Source organism: Vombatus ursinus, unplaced genomic scaffold, assembly GCF_900497805.2.
Source record: "Vombatus ursinus unplaced genomic scaffold, bare-nosed wombat genome assembly UNPS02014832.1, whole genome shotgun sequence".
Lineage (NCBI taxonomy): Eukaryota > Metazoa > Chordata > Mammalia > Diprotodontia > Vombatidae > Vombatus > Vombatus ursinus.
Window position 1 is genome coordinate 49265522 of NW_020954610.1, and position 12890 is coordinate 49278411.

General features: G+C 37.9%; 1 protein-coding gene across 7 annotated transcripts in view; it reads left to right on the forward strand.

Annotated features, from left to right (window-relative positions):
- Window positions 1–1063: 1063 nt before the first annotated feature.
- MRTFB (myocardin related transcription factor B) overlaps window positions 1064–12890 on the forward strand; it is a 253599-nt gene continuing 241772 nt past the window's right edge. For 3 of the 7 annotated variants that reach the window (XM_027839252.1, XM_027839251.1, XM_027839255.1), the window contains exons 1-2: window positions 1065–1153; window positions 8173–8234. The gene's annotated coding sequence lies outside the window, so the exon portion shown is untranslated. Of the gene's footprint in view, window positions 1154–1433; window positions 1461–8172; window positions 8235–12890 lie in introns of those variants that run through there. The other 4 variants (XM_027839253.1, XM_027839256.1, XM_027839254.1 and 1 more) reach the window with 3 other exon arrangements.

Genomic DNA, 12890 nt, shown 5'->3' on the forward strand with positions numbered 1-12890 from the left:
ATTAATGTTTTTTAGTACCTTTAACCTCACAGACCCCTTTATTTTGCACCTAATGCATTTACTAGGCATATTTTGCATTGTAATTATCTGTGTACTGATCATAGCCCCTGATCAAACTATAAACTCCGTGAAGTTAATGTCATGAAAAATTTATATCTATGCCAGCATCTAGCCCAGTACTATGCCTAGAGTAAATATTTAATGTTCTTTGAATTGCATTAAATTATAAATCTATGATAAACATTTTGGTAATACCATTTATTAAAAGTATATTAAAAGAGGGTCACAGTAATCTGTGACTCTCTGAGAAAAGGCAAAGACTTCATTCATTTAAAATGTTCAGTTCTAGGTAAGTTCTAGTACTTACATGTTGTAAGTACTCCTGATTGTCTGGAAAGGGCTAATTTCTGCAACAGCTAATGAAAAGAGAAGGTACAATAATATGAAGGATACATACCTGTTTGACTCTGAGATGGTTTAGGGGCAGTCTTGTTCTGAGAAAGAGAAATGGAAAAGATGTCCCATAAGGTCCTATATTGAATGCTTATGGAAAGCAATGAGGAAGAAAGACCTGTACACGGAAATTTAGGAGTTAAATCAAGGTTAAATCCCTTGCATATTTTATTTGTGCTTTTCTTTTCTTTTTAAATGGTGGAAGTGAGAAGTGACAGAGAAATGTATCCACAGTTCTATTACCATTATATTAATCCTTAAAGTCAATAGGACAGGGGTTCTTAATCTTAACATTTTTATGTTATGAATCCCTTTGACAGTCTGAAAGTGAAGCTTGCAAACCCCTTCTCAGAATTTTGTTTTTTAAATAATTGAAGAAAATGCTAAATTTCACTTAGAGTTTTGTGAAAATATGTATTTTTTTTTCCCGTCCAAGCTCTGGTCCGTGGACTCAGGTTAAGAACCTCTGTGGCAGGACACAGGTTTGGGCATCACGGATTCAGGAGTTCGTTCTCCTGCTACACCCACGCACCTACCGCCCCCACCCAGCTGGCTCCGCCCCCTGGAGGGCGGGGCAAACGGTGAAAGGGGGCGGGCAAACCTCAAACCGCGTGCACCTGCGCTCCCACTTTCTCGGGTGAGTTGGGGGCGTGGGAAGGGAGACGATGACCTGTGGCCACAGGGATGCAAACAAGAAGAGGTAGGGAGGGAAGTAGTGTAGTCAAAACCCCGGGGGTGGGGGGGAAGGGGAAATCGTGTGTGTGTGTGTGTGTCTGTGTGTGTGTCTGTGTCTGTGTCTGTGTGTGTGTGTGTGTGTCTCTGTGTAGGGGTGCGGGCGGCGCGAGGCCCCGGGAGCCGCCCACTACGCCCGGGACGCCTCGCTGGGCCTGGGGGAGGGGGGACGATGGGAGACCCGGGAGGTAGCGGAGGGAGGAGGGGGGAAGTCTCGCGAGATCCCGCGGCGGCGGCGGCGGCGACGGCGGCGTCGGCCGGGGGTGGCAGGGGAGGTGAGTTGGAGGCGGCGGCAGCGGCGGTGAAGGGCTGGGGTGGGGGCGAGCGACGCGGCCCGGGAGGTGCGCGGGGGTTCTCACCGCCCGTGGCCTAGGCGGCGTGGGGGTGGCGTGGGCCGGGGAGGGGCGCCAATTACCCTGCTTCCCTCGTGGCGGTGCCGCCCTCCGCCCCCACTCGAGTCCCCTCCCTCCTTTCCTCTCTCCCTCGGCGGGACCCTGAGACGGGGGCGCTGACCCCCAGTATCTCCCCTGCTCTTACTGTACCCCGATCTCCGGGGATTGGGCCTCCCCGCGGGCCCCCTCGCCCGCCCCTCCCCTTTCCGTGCCTCGGTGCTGCCGACACCCCGTCTGTAAGGGGGGAGGGGGCTCCCAGACCCGGGGCGGCCCCCTCCCTCCGACACCCTATCACATCTCAGTGAGGGTCACAAACTTTTTTGGTAAATGACCTCAAGCTGCGTTAAATTTGTAGGAGATTCGGACTTGGACGTGTGATTTCACTGGTATAGGGAACTCCTTGGTGAGGAAACTCCCTCTTCCAGTTCAGGTCGGCACCTTCTCTGCAACATTTGTGTGTATTTATATAAATGTATATATGCATTTTCAAGTATATACATATAAATATACACATACACCCCTATTTTTGTACGTAGTCTTAGGTTACCCAAGTCACATTATGTATTTGCAGTGGGAGTTGAACCTAGGTCTTCCTGGCTCCAAGGCCATTCTGGATCAAGCGCTATTATTGTCATTATTAACTTTATGGGCAACACCCTCGATCATTTCATCGACTGCACTACAGAGAATTGACTCTCGGCAGGACGGCTCACAGCTGCACAGGATTATGCCCAGGTTGTTTGCTCAGAGGTAGTAGACTTTTCCTCAACAACCAAGCAGGGTCTGAAAGCAGCTTCTTTATCTGATCTGGGTTCTTTGAAATCCAGCCAAAACCATACCAGTGTTGGCATCCTTTGCCGACCCCCCCCCCCCCCCCCCCCCCCCCCGCCCTCCCCAGGGATTAAGTAGAAATGGACAAGATTTGTAGGGGACTGTTGGTGATTTCGATAACTGGGACTTGGAGGAAGGGAGTCTATAAAGTGGAATTCAACAGAAACCCCCAGCAAATGAAATGGAAAAATTTCCCAGCTTTTTTCACATCTTTTGAATAATCTTTATCTCAGTTTTATGTTACCTTTTTGTTAGGGAGTAACAGAAGAGAATGAGCTGGCATTGGTAAGAGTGGTGGTGGTTTGTTTTTTTTTTTAAGTCTCCATAATGAAAAGGCTTACATAAATGTTCAAAAATTGTTTAGAGTCCTTTTCTGTTGCCTCTGTAGGGCCGACTTAGAAAAGGCCCATCTTGGTACATTGGCATAATATTTACTGGTATCTACCATAGAGACTGGAAAGTTATCTCCTATAACATTTGGCTTAGTGGAAATCCTTTCTTAATGATGTTAAGTATTTTGAGACTTAAGTGATTGGAGATAGAACAAGGAGAGAACCACAACATAAATTTAAATTGTCAAATTAAAATCCAAATTCATGCAATTGCTTATTTTAAAAATTGTGTTCCTAGTGAATATAATAAAGTTTTTACACCTTTCCTGACTTTGTTGATGGGGAAAAATAAAAAAAAAAGGTAAAATTAAACAAGTTCATCTGATGATGGTGATATTTATACAATTTAAATATTTAAATCTAAATTGGAAAGTTTCTATTTTTGAAACAGAATAAGTTGCTGCTTGCTTGAAGATGTTTATTATTCATTGACTTGATAATTTTTGTATCTATGTTGTTGCCAATATAGATATTTTAAGTAGTGTACAGATAAATTGAATACTTTTGAGTTGGAAAGTAATTGAAGTTGAGAGCCATTTATTTCCATTACTTCTAGCTGGCCAGTACCATTCTAACTGAATGAGGAAGGGAGGGCAGGAGAGTGTCATATTACTACTTCTACTTATGCCAGTTTCAACATTAGTCAAATGATAATTTTGTGAAAGTAATCACAGCACACTGATAAAGGGATAGGACAGGCATCAAACTGGGAGATATGGTTAACTTTACAAATTTTCATGGTAATCTTTCTGTGTAGTCTACAAAACATTTCAGTAAGTATATCCAGGTATATAGAAGAGAAACTGCCCAAAACACATTTGCTTTGTGTTGATATGTAATATTTACAGACATGGCACCTGAAATAGATCTCAGTGTTCTGAAGATTTCCTGTAGCATTTTCCCTCCCTTATATCTATTAAACAGTTGTTTTCAGTGTTTGTAGATGTGTGAACCATTTTGGAAAACATTCAGAAGAAAATAAAGTACTTAGTAACTTCATGGAAGAAATGTGTCACTAATATATTTTGGGGTAAAACTAGTGGAGAAGTGAATTTATTTTTTCATTTTCAAAAATCCAGAGACTTCTAGGACATTAACAAATGTACATATTCTTAGATACTGAATTACCCTTTCAAGACTGTTTTTGAAACTAGTATTAAGTGATTCACAGTTCATTTTTCTTTTTTATTTTTTTAAATGAAAATTGTAGGTCATAGATTTAGAGCTGGAAGGGACCTTAAAGATCAGCTTCTTGGATCTAATTTGCGGATGAGGAAATTTTGTCCTGGAAAAATTAGGTGTTTTGCCCAGGGGCATAGAGGGAGTAAGTGGCAGAGCCAGAATTCGAACCTAATTCTTCTGAGTGTTCTTTCCAATGCACTAAGAACCAAGTGTTTTGTTTTTAATCTGTCAGAAGCACATAATCCACAGGAGGTTTTGTGGTCTTTGGGTGCTTCAGCTTCTGGTTTCATTCTTATTCTAGTAATGCTTGTAAATAATTTTAATGAAGTTTACATGTACCCCTCAACCCAAATTACTAGATATTCCTTTACTTAATGCTGCTTCTTTTAATAGGCTCTCTTTGCTATCCCAACCCCATTCCTGTTCCTACCAAAGAACCAAACTCACCAACAGTAAAAGATATATATTTGGAGGGGGGAAGAAGGTACAAATGATATAATTTCAGAACTGAGAGGGACCTTAAAGATTATCTAGTCCTGGTCCCTTATTGTACAGGTGATGGAAATCAAAGTTAAGATTAGTGGTGAGCCAGAATTAGGACCACATATGAGGTACAGTGAATGAGGTCCTAACCCATTTAAGAAAGAGATTATCAATATTAATACCAAATAAAATTCTTGCCATAAAGGCTAATGTAGAAATTCAGAAGGATAATTTATTTAACTATACCTTTAACTTCTGCCTTTTCACATCTCTCTTAGTCAATCCATAGCTCAGCATTTTAGCTGAGTTGGAATCTTTGGAGCATCTGCATGATTTTTTTCTAGATGGCATCCCGTTCCTTTACATCCACCAAATGAATCAATCGCTAAGCATTTATTAAGCACCTACCTGTACTTGGCACTGTGCTAGAGACATAAAGATAAATGTGAAGCAGTATGGCTTGTAGATACAAAGATACACTTATATACAAAATATGTATGCTGATTTTGGAGCAAGGAGGGATACTAGTAGCTAGGGGAATTGGGAAAAGATTCACATAAAAGGTATTGTCTGAGCTGAGTCCTTAAGGAAATTAGGGAGGTGAGATGGGATTGTGATCCAGTCTTCAGGGGCAGCCAGTGTACAGGCTAGAAATGAAATGCCATGGGTAAGGAGCAGTAAGACCATAGAGTTGTGTGAAGGGGGATATTATATGAGATTGGAAAGGTAGGTTAGGGACAGATTGTTAAGGGCATTAAATGCAAAACCAGAGTTTGTGTTTGGCACTAGACATTAGGGAGCTGCTGGAGTCACTTTGTCTTTGTGAATTTCAAATAAGAGAACTTATCACACAGCTTTCTTAAAGGTATAATAAGAGAAATTTTAAGTAATGAATACATTGGCCTGGTAGTCTGAAAAATACCTACTCACTGCTGTTACGATTTCCTTATTCATAGGAATCAGTAAACCTTTATTAAGCACCTACTTTGTACCCAGGCACTGCTGATTGCTTGGGTTACAAGCACGGTGGTGAAATAGTCTGCCCTCAAAGACCTTCCGTTCTACTGGGGTGGTACAATTTGTTCACCTTTAAATACATAGTTATTTGGGGGGGAGCACTAACCAGTAGGAAAGGCTTCATAAAGTCCTGGAGGGCCCTTTTCTTTTCCCTTTTCTCTCCTGCCTATAGGCAAGTTGGATTTTTGTACCTAACTAATTATGTTGTTCCCTCCTTGAGCCAACTCTGATGAGAGTAAGGTTCAGGTGGTGCTCATCTCCCTCCCTTCTTTCCCTCTGCTGTGGTGGGTTTTTGTGCCTTTTACTCTAGTGTACTTTACCCTTGTCTGCCTCCTTTCCTTTTCTCCCAGTGCAGTCCCTTGGTTGGATCAGATTAATCCACTTGCTTGGATCCATTTAACCCACTTGATTGGATTTTTCTTTCCGTTGTGTCGAAGTCAATTTGTACCCACCCCCTTTAGGTATACCTCTTTGGAGTGGTGTAGTAACAATGCAGTTCTCAAGAGTTGCAGGTGTCATCTTCCCTTGCAGGGCTGTATCCCAAAGAGATTATAAAAATGGGAAAAGGACCCACATATACAAAAATATTTATAGCAGCTCTTTCTGTGGTGGCAAAGAATTGGAAATTGAGGGGATGCTCATCAGTTGGGGAATAGTATATGAATGTAATGGAATATTATTGTGCTATAAGAAATGATGAGCAGGCAGACTTCAGAAAAACCTGGAAAGACTTGTATGGACTGATGCCGAGTGAAATGAGGAGAACCAGGAGAACGTTGTACTCAGTAACAGCCACGTTGTGCAATGACTAACGTTGATAGATTTAGCCCTTCTCAGCAATGCAAGGAGAAAGAACTGTGGAGTTTGAATGCAGATTGAAGCATACTATTTGCTATTTTTTTTCTTCTATTTTGTTTTGTTTTCTCTTTCTGGTGGTTCCTCCTACTGGTTCTAATTCTTCCTTACATCATCACTAATGTAAAAATATGTTTAATAGGAATGTATATGTAGACCTATGTCAGATTGCATGCCATCTTGGGGAGGGACAGGGAGAAAAATTTAAAACTCAAAAGCTTATGGAAGTGATTGTTGATAAATCAAAATAAATTAATAAAAAAAACCCATAAATTCCTGGAGGACATCCTGAGCAAAAGCATTGAAAAGAGGAGCAGGTAAAGCAACTGGAGAATGAACGGTTAGGGCAGTAGCACTTAGTCTCTGTGGCTTATACTTGTTTTAGAAAAATCCCTGACATGTTTAAAAACTGATTTTCAAGGCTAGTCTAATGCCAGCTATTTGGATAGGGACTCTGAAGACCTAGGATTTGTTAAAGGCTGTTAAGAGGCCCACTGAACTTGTCTTTTTGAGTTGTCATGTTTTGCAGAAACACTGGATCCAGAGCATGCAGGAGGCCCTGAATGTGTCAAGGACAAAGCCCCCTGCAGCTGACATAATTTGTTGTTTTCACCCACAAGCTAGATTCCCTATGTGTCCTTGGGAGGCAAGACAGGCAGCAACTAGTCTGTGTCAGGCTGAGAAAATGCTTGTGCAGCTGGGGTCCATTGCAGATAAGTGGACCCTTCTATCTTCATAGTCTGGCAGTTCCCAAAGGAAAAGAATGGGGCTTTTGCCATTGCTTTTCTCTTTCCTGTCCTTTTCCTTGCCTTTATTGCACCTGTCCCCTCCTGTGTCATGCCCCCTTCTGTTTTCTTCTCATTTTGTTGTACTGTCATAAATATGAAAACTTCTATAAGGACTGTGAACTCTTTGGTTTTCACGTGCATGTTCATTTCTCTGGTAATAAATATGGTTTTCACATAAGTCTCCTGATGTTGTGATTGCGTGTTGACAGATTTCATTAGTTTAAGGAATCTCCATGAGGATTCCTATTAATGCAGGTTCTCTGCAACTTACAATCTTAAAGAGTTTTCTAGAGCAGTGAGCGGTTAAGTGACTTGTATAGGGTCACAGAGTGTAGGTTAGACTTGAAACTAGGTCTTCCTGGCTGCAAGGCCAATTTTCTCTCTACTATGCCGTGATGCTAGCTATATATTTTAAAAATTATATATGTAATCTTTCTCTATAAAAACATGTTTAATGGAATCATAATATGTTGGAGCTAAAAGGGACTTCAGGAATTACTTAGTCTGACTTCTTCCCTTTACACATGAAGGATTTTGTCAATTGATGGCTCCTAATTACCATTCCTGGAATATATATTGGCAATATATATTGGCAGTTTAATTACCAAGAGATATGGTCATTTATAAATAAAAGAATCTTTGAAAAATCCCAAGTGTGAGAATGATAATTTCTATGAGGTGACTTAGTTTTAGGCTCAAAATTTCAATTTGGAGGTCTAACTTACCTTTTGTGTTTTAACTATTTAATGTTTTACTAGTTACATTTACTAATTAATTTATCAATGTTTAACTAGTTAATGTTTTAAATAGTAATATTTTATTTGACCCAAGGTGTGTGTCTTATATGTTTAAAGAATGATAATTGTGTTGCTTTATGAACTTTTGAGCATGTAAATGGCAAAATTGTTTAGAAAAACACTTTTGCTTTGAGCTTCCTTAAGTTACACAAACATTAAAGAATGATTAGTAAGGTTGCTTCTTACCTTAAAATAGACTTTGCAAATCTTAATTTGCAGTTCTTTTGATGATGATTCTTTTTTTTTTCAGGTTCATAATAGACGTGCTAAGAAGAATGTAACAGAAGAAAAACTTTGAATAGTTCTTTTGAGGTAAGAAATACTTTTAAAATAAGTATTAAAAAGGAATGAAATTTTGAGTTTTTTATTCTCTTCTTTGATCTAGTTTATCTTCACTCTGTGTGTGTGGAGGGGGGTGGAGTGGTTAGAAGGTTTCACAGCAACAAGATTTATGTCTTAACACATTGGTGTTAACGTTAAAAATATGATCTTAAAGAATTGGTGGTGATGGATGGTAGTGCCAGTAAATAAACTATGTGAATGAAATAAGTTTACCTTCATGTTTTGGGCTTAATTCTGATTCTCTTTCTTCACTTAATATTTAAGATATGCTGCAATTCCAAAATATAAACCAGGACTTTAGAACTCCATTCAGCTCTCTGGTGTTTTTCACCTGTGTGATTTGCTATTGGTAGACTTTAGTACAGGCCTGCACAGCCTGTGGAATGCCAAAGGATTTCGGATGTCCTGAAAAAATGTAATGATGTTTTCCTCTATGTCCTGCAAAAAATGTAATGGATATTTTCCTCTACATTTTTCCAGGGTCATCTGAAATCCTTTGGCGGCCACAGGTTGTGCAGGCCTACTTTAGTATATGGGCCAAACAGAGTATGCTTCTTTCAGAATCACTTTTAAGTGGTCAGCTTTCCAGATAAGAGAAAATATTGTTTTTCAGAAAACATTTTAATTTATATAGTCTTTCTATATTAAATATTACTTTGAAAACGTACCTATAGTTCTCATTTGACTAGACCCATCCTAACTATCTTTATGTGGAACTCTTTGTTATATATTCTTTTGTTTTTTCGAGAAAGTTGAGTTCTTGATTATATTTATAAAACATATTAATTGCTCTTTAAATACTTGGTTTGTTTCATCCCTTTTTGAAATTTTATTGATGTCTCTTGTTTTTACATCACACTAATTTCTGAATATACCTTTCCCACAAATAGTGAGCCTTCACTTGTTAAAAAAAAAATAGTTCAACAAAACCACTTATACATCAACCACATTTGGCAGGATATGCCATGATCTGTACCCATTGCTCCTGCACCTCACCAATGAAAAGAAGTTGTTGCCCTTATTTTAAATAAATTGGGATTGTGTTGCATGCTAAAGGTCTTTTTCTTTGCATTTTTAAAGAGCAGTAATTTTTTTTTTTTTTGGTGAGGCAATTGGGATTAAGTGACTTTCCTGGTGTCACACAGCTAGTGAGTGTTATGTGTCTGGGGCCAGATTTGAACTCAGGTCCTCCTAACTCCAGGATTGGGTGCGCTATCCATTGTGTCATCTAGCTGCCCCGAAAGAGCAGTAAATTTGATAAGCTGTTTATTCGCTAATGTGAGCCAGAGTTCTCTGAAATATTCACTCTAGAACTAATCTTGCAAATAACATTGATTTTACAGTACCACATAAGTATGAGACTTACATAGATGCTATAAAACTTTTATATTGAAGAAATTTTATTTTATATTTATAAAATATATATTTATTTTATATATATATATATTTATATATATTTATATATATATATGTATATAAAATATATATACCCCCCCAGGGCTGGGGCTCTATTCACTGCACCACCTAGTTGCCCCTAAATTTTATAGTATATTTGAGCTCATACATGAAAGTTTTTACAAGGATTGTAGATTCTCACCATTAATGATATTTTTAGTGTGCACCAATTACATGCTTTAACTGATTTTTTTATATGCAGTTATCTAATAAACTGCTTATTTTGTTATGTAAAATATTTACAAACTACCTTTTGCATAGATTTTATTTTGCTGTAGGTCAAAATGTTTCTTGTTTAATTATGCACAAAGCTTTAATTTGGAAACTGTTATATAGTTGTCATCGTTGGCACTCTTCTTGCATTATAAACTTACGTAGGTTTCTGTTATAGTTGTAAGATATAATTTTCTTTCAGATTATTCCTTAATATCTTTTTATAAAACTGAGAAGTTATTAAAACATTTTAATTTGGAAGAAAAAAGTGAAATGTTAAGGTGTTTAAAAAATTCAAACATGGGTTTATATTTACATGATTATGCTAACATTTGTTCTTTAAAACTTTTTCTTTTTGTAATTTTGCTATAGGCTTAGCTACAGCATTTTTGTCCAAAATTATACTATGTTTTCTATGTACTTTTATGAATAGAAAAAATAAGTTAAGCAACATATTGTGTCCTTTGATAAGTATAATAAGTAATTTAAGAAATCACATGTTCATCCTATATTCGTCATAAGGATTAAAAAAAATCAGAACCAATTTGAATCTAAGTATGTATATTGTATGGAAAATATTTTAGGTTATATGGAGCAACTTACCTAAAAATATTATGTTTTAAATTTTAGTAAAATGCTCCAAGAATATAAAGGAGAGCAAAGAATTGCCAGCATTCAAGATGAATGTTACAAATGTGTGCCCTGTATCCTGCCAGTTAAGATTTTTTGACTCTTTAAGCCAAGTATTTACAGCCAAAATAAGCAGAGGAGGGAGCATTTATCTGGCTCCTTTCAGCAGTGTAGTCTTCTCTTGTTTTGGTCATTTATGCTAGAATTTGGATGTATAAGCTAGAATTATTTCTAATTAGTATATAATTGCACTCTTATAAAAGGTTAAAATGCTGAGATACTTCTGTTCAGTAAATTGAATGTTTTGCTAAAATCTTGTATTGATTTGTTTAGCAAACTCTTAAGAAGTACCAAGATAAATTTCAGTCTGACCTGATAGGAATTTTTCAGGGTTTCAGTTGTTAAGAGTACAAATTAATGAGGATTTGCTGCTGTATAATCTATAGAAGGGCAACTAGATGTCAAAGTGGATAGCATGCAGGGACTGAAGTCAAGAAGACTCCTCTTCCCAAGTTTAAATCTTTCTTCAGACACTTACTAGCTGTGTGACTTTGGGCAAGTCGCTGAACCCTGTTTGCCTCAGTTTCCTCATCAATAAAATGAGCTGGAGAAGGAAATAACAAACCCCTTCAGTATCTTTTCTAAGAAATCTCCAAATGGAGTCATGAAGAGTTGGACATGACTGAATAACAACAGTCTAAGGCAAATTGCTTGCCTTCTCAAGGAGGGGGGAGGGAAGGGAGTGAGAGAATTTGGAATTCAAAATTTTAAAAAACAATTGTTAGAAATTGTTTTTCATGTAATTGAGAAAAAGATAAAATTAAAAAAGAACCAAAAAGTGAAGGTTTGCTGTATTTATATTTCCTGAACTGTTTATATATGATACAACACTGACAATATTATGTCTCTCTCTTTCTCTCTCTCTCTCTCTCTCTCTCTCTCTATATATATATGTATGTATGTATGTATTTTTTTTTTTTTCGGTGAGGCAGTTGGGGTTAAGTGACTTGCCAAGGGTTACACAGCTATTAAGTGTCAAGTGTCTGCTCTGACACTGGATTTGAACTCAGATCCTCCTGACTCCAGGGCCTATCCACTGTACCACCTAGCTGCCCCCCCAAAAATATTTCTTTAATATTTGTTTTTACAGATGTCTTACTGATACTCTTTTTTAAAACCCATCATGGTAACTTCTCAATTATCCTCTCTCTGCCTTTTCAACCTTTGCTTTTTAACAAATATCAGGCAAAACAAATTGATTCATTGGCCACGTCTGCACATACATACTAATGTACCTATTGTATGTTCCATTGTCCCCCATTGTTTTGCCATTAGGAATGAGGCAACTTTTACCGTTATATCTGCTGAAGTCATAATTGGTTACTGCATGGATTAGAATTCTGAAGTCCCTCAGTACTATTTTAGTCATGGAATAAATTATTCTCATATCTCTGCATCAGTTCATACAAGTCTTCTCATGTTTCTCTGAATTCTTAGTGGTTGGCATTTTCATGATAATCCACAATTTCTTCATCTGTTCCGTATTTGATGGGTACCTACCTACTTTCCTTCTAGTTCTGTCTATTGCTGTTATAAAAAGTACTGTTAAGAAATTCTTTTGTATATGATGGGACATTTCCCTCTCTCTTTGAATTTATTGAGGTATATATAATAACCTTTTAGTGGTGTCATTAGGTCATAGTATATATAGTGTAATGATTTTTAGTTTAATTCCAAATCACATTTGTATTAATAATGCATTTGTGTGTCTATTTCTGCAGTTCTGCCATTGTTTATCATTTTTGTCATCTTTATCAATATAATGGATGTGAACTGTATGATACTTGTTTTTCCAAGATCTCCAAAGCCCTGAGTTCTTAATTTTCATTTTCAGCAGTATTTTCATTTCACTGTCATACGCTGATGCTATATATAGAGAGAAAGCATTTATTAAGAACGTACAATGTTTAGGACCTGTCCTAAGTACTGGATATGCAAATTTGGGCAAGATAATCCTTTTGTTAATGAGCTTACATTCTAATTGAGTGACCACAAAAAGCTCCCAGCTACATGATGTGTAAGCAGTTTAGAGACCTGGTTGCTAGCAACATAAGGTGAAAGCTCACCCTATCACATCAGGGCATCCCAGGGGTGGAATCCAAGGTTGAGTTGGAAGGTGGTGTTGGTGGTGGAGATGAGGGTAAAGAGTAGGAAACTTCTTTCATGTTAGGAATTGCTAGTAGTAAATAAGTTCCACCACAGTATAAATGGAAATGAAGTAACTGCCATTCTTCTTCTCCACTTAATTGTATGTGTGCGTATTTGGGA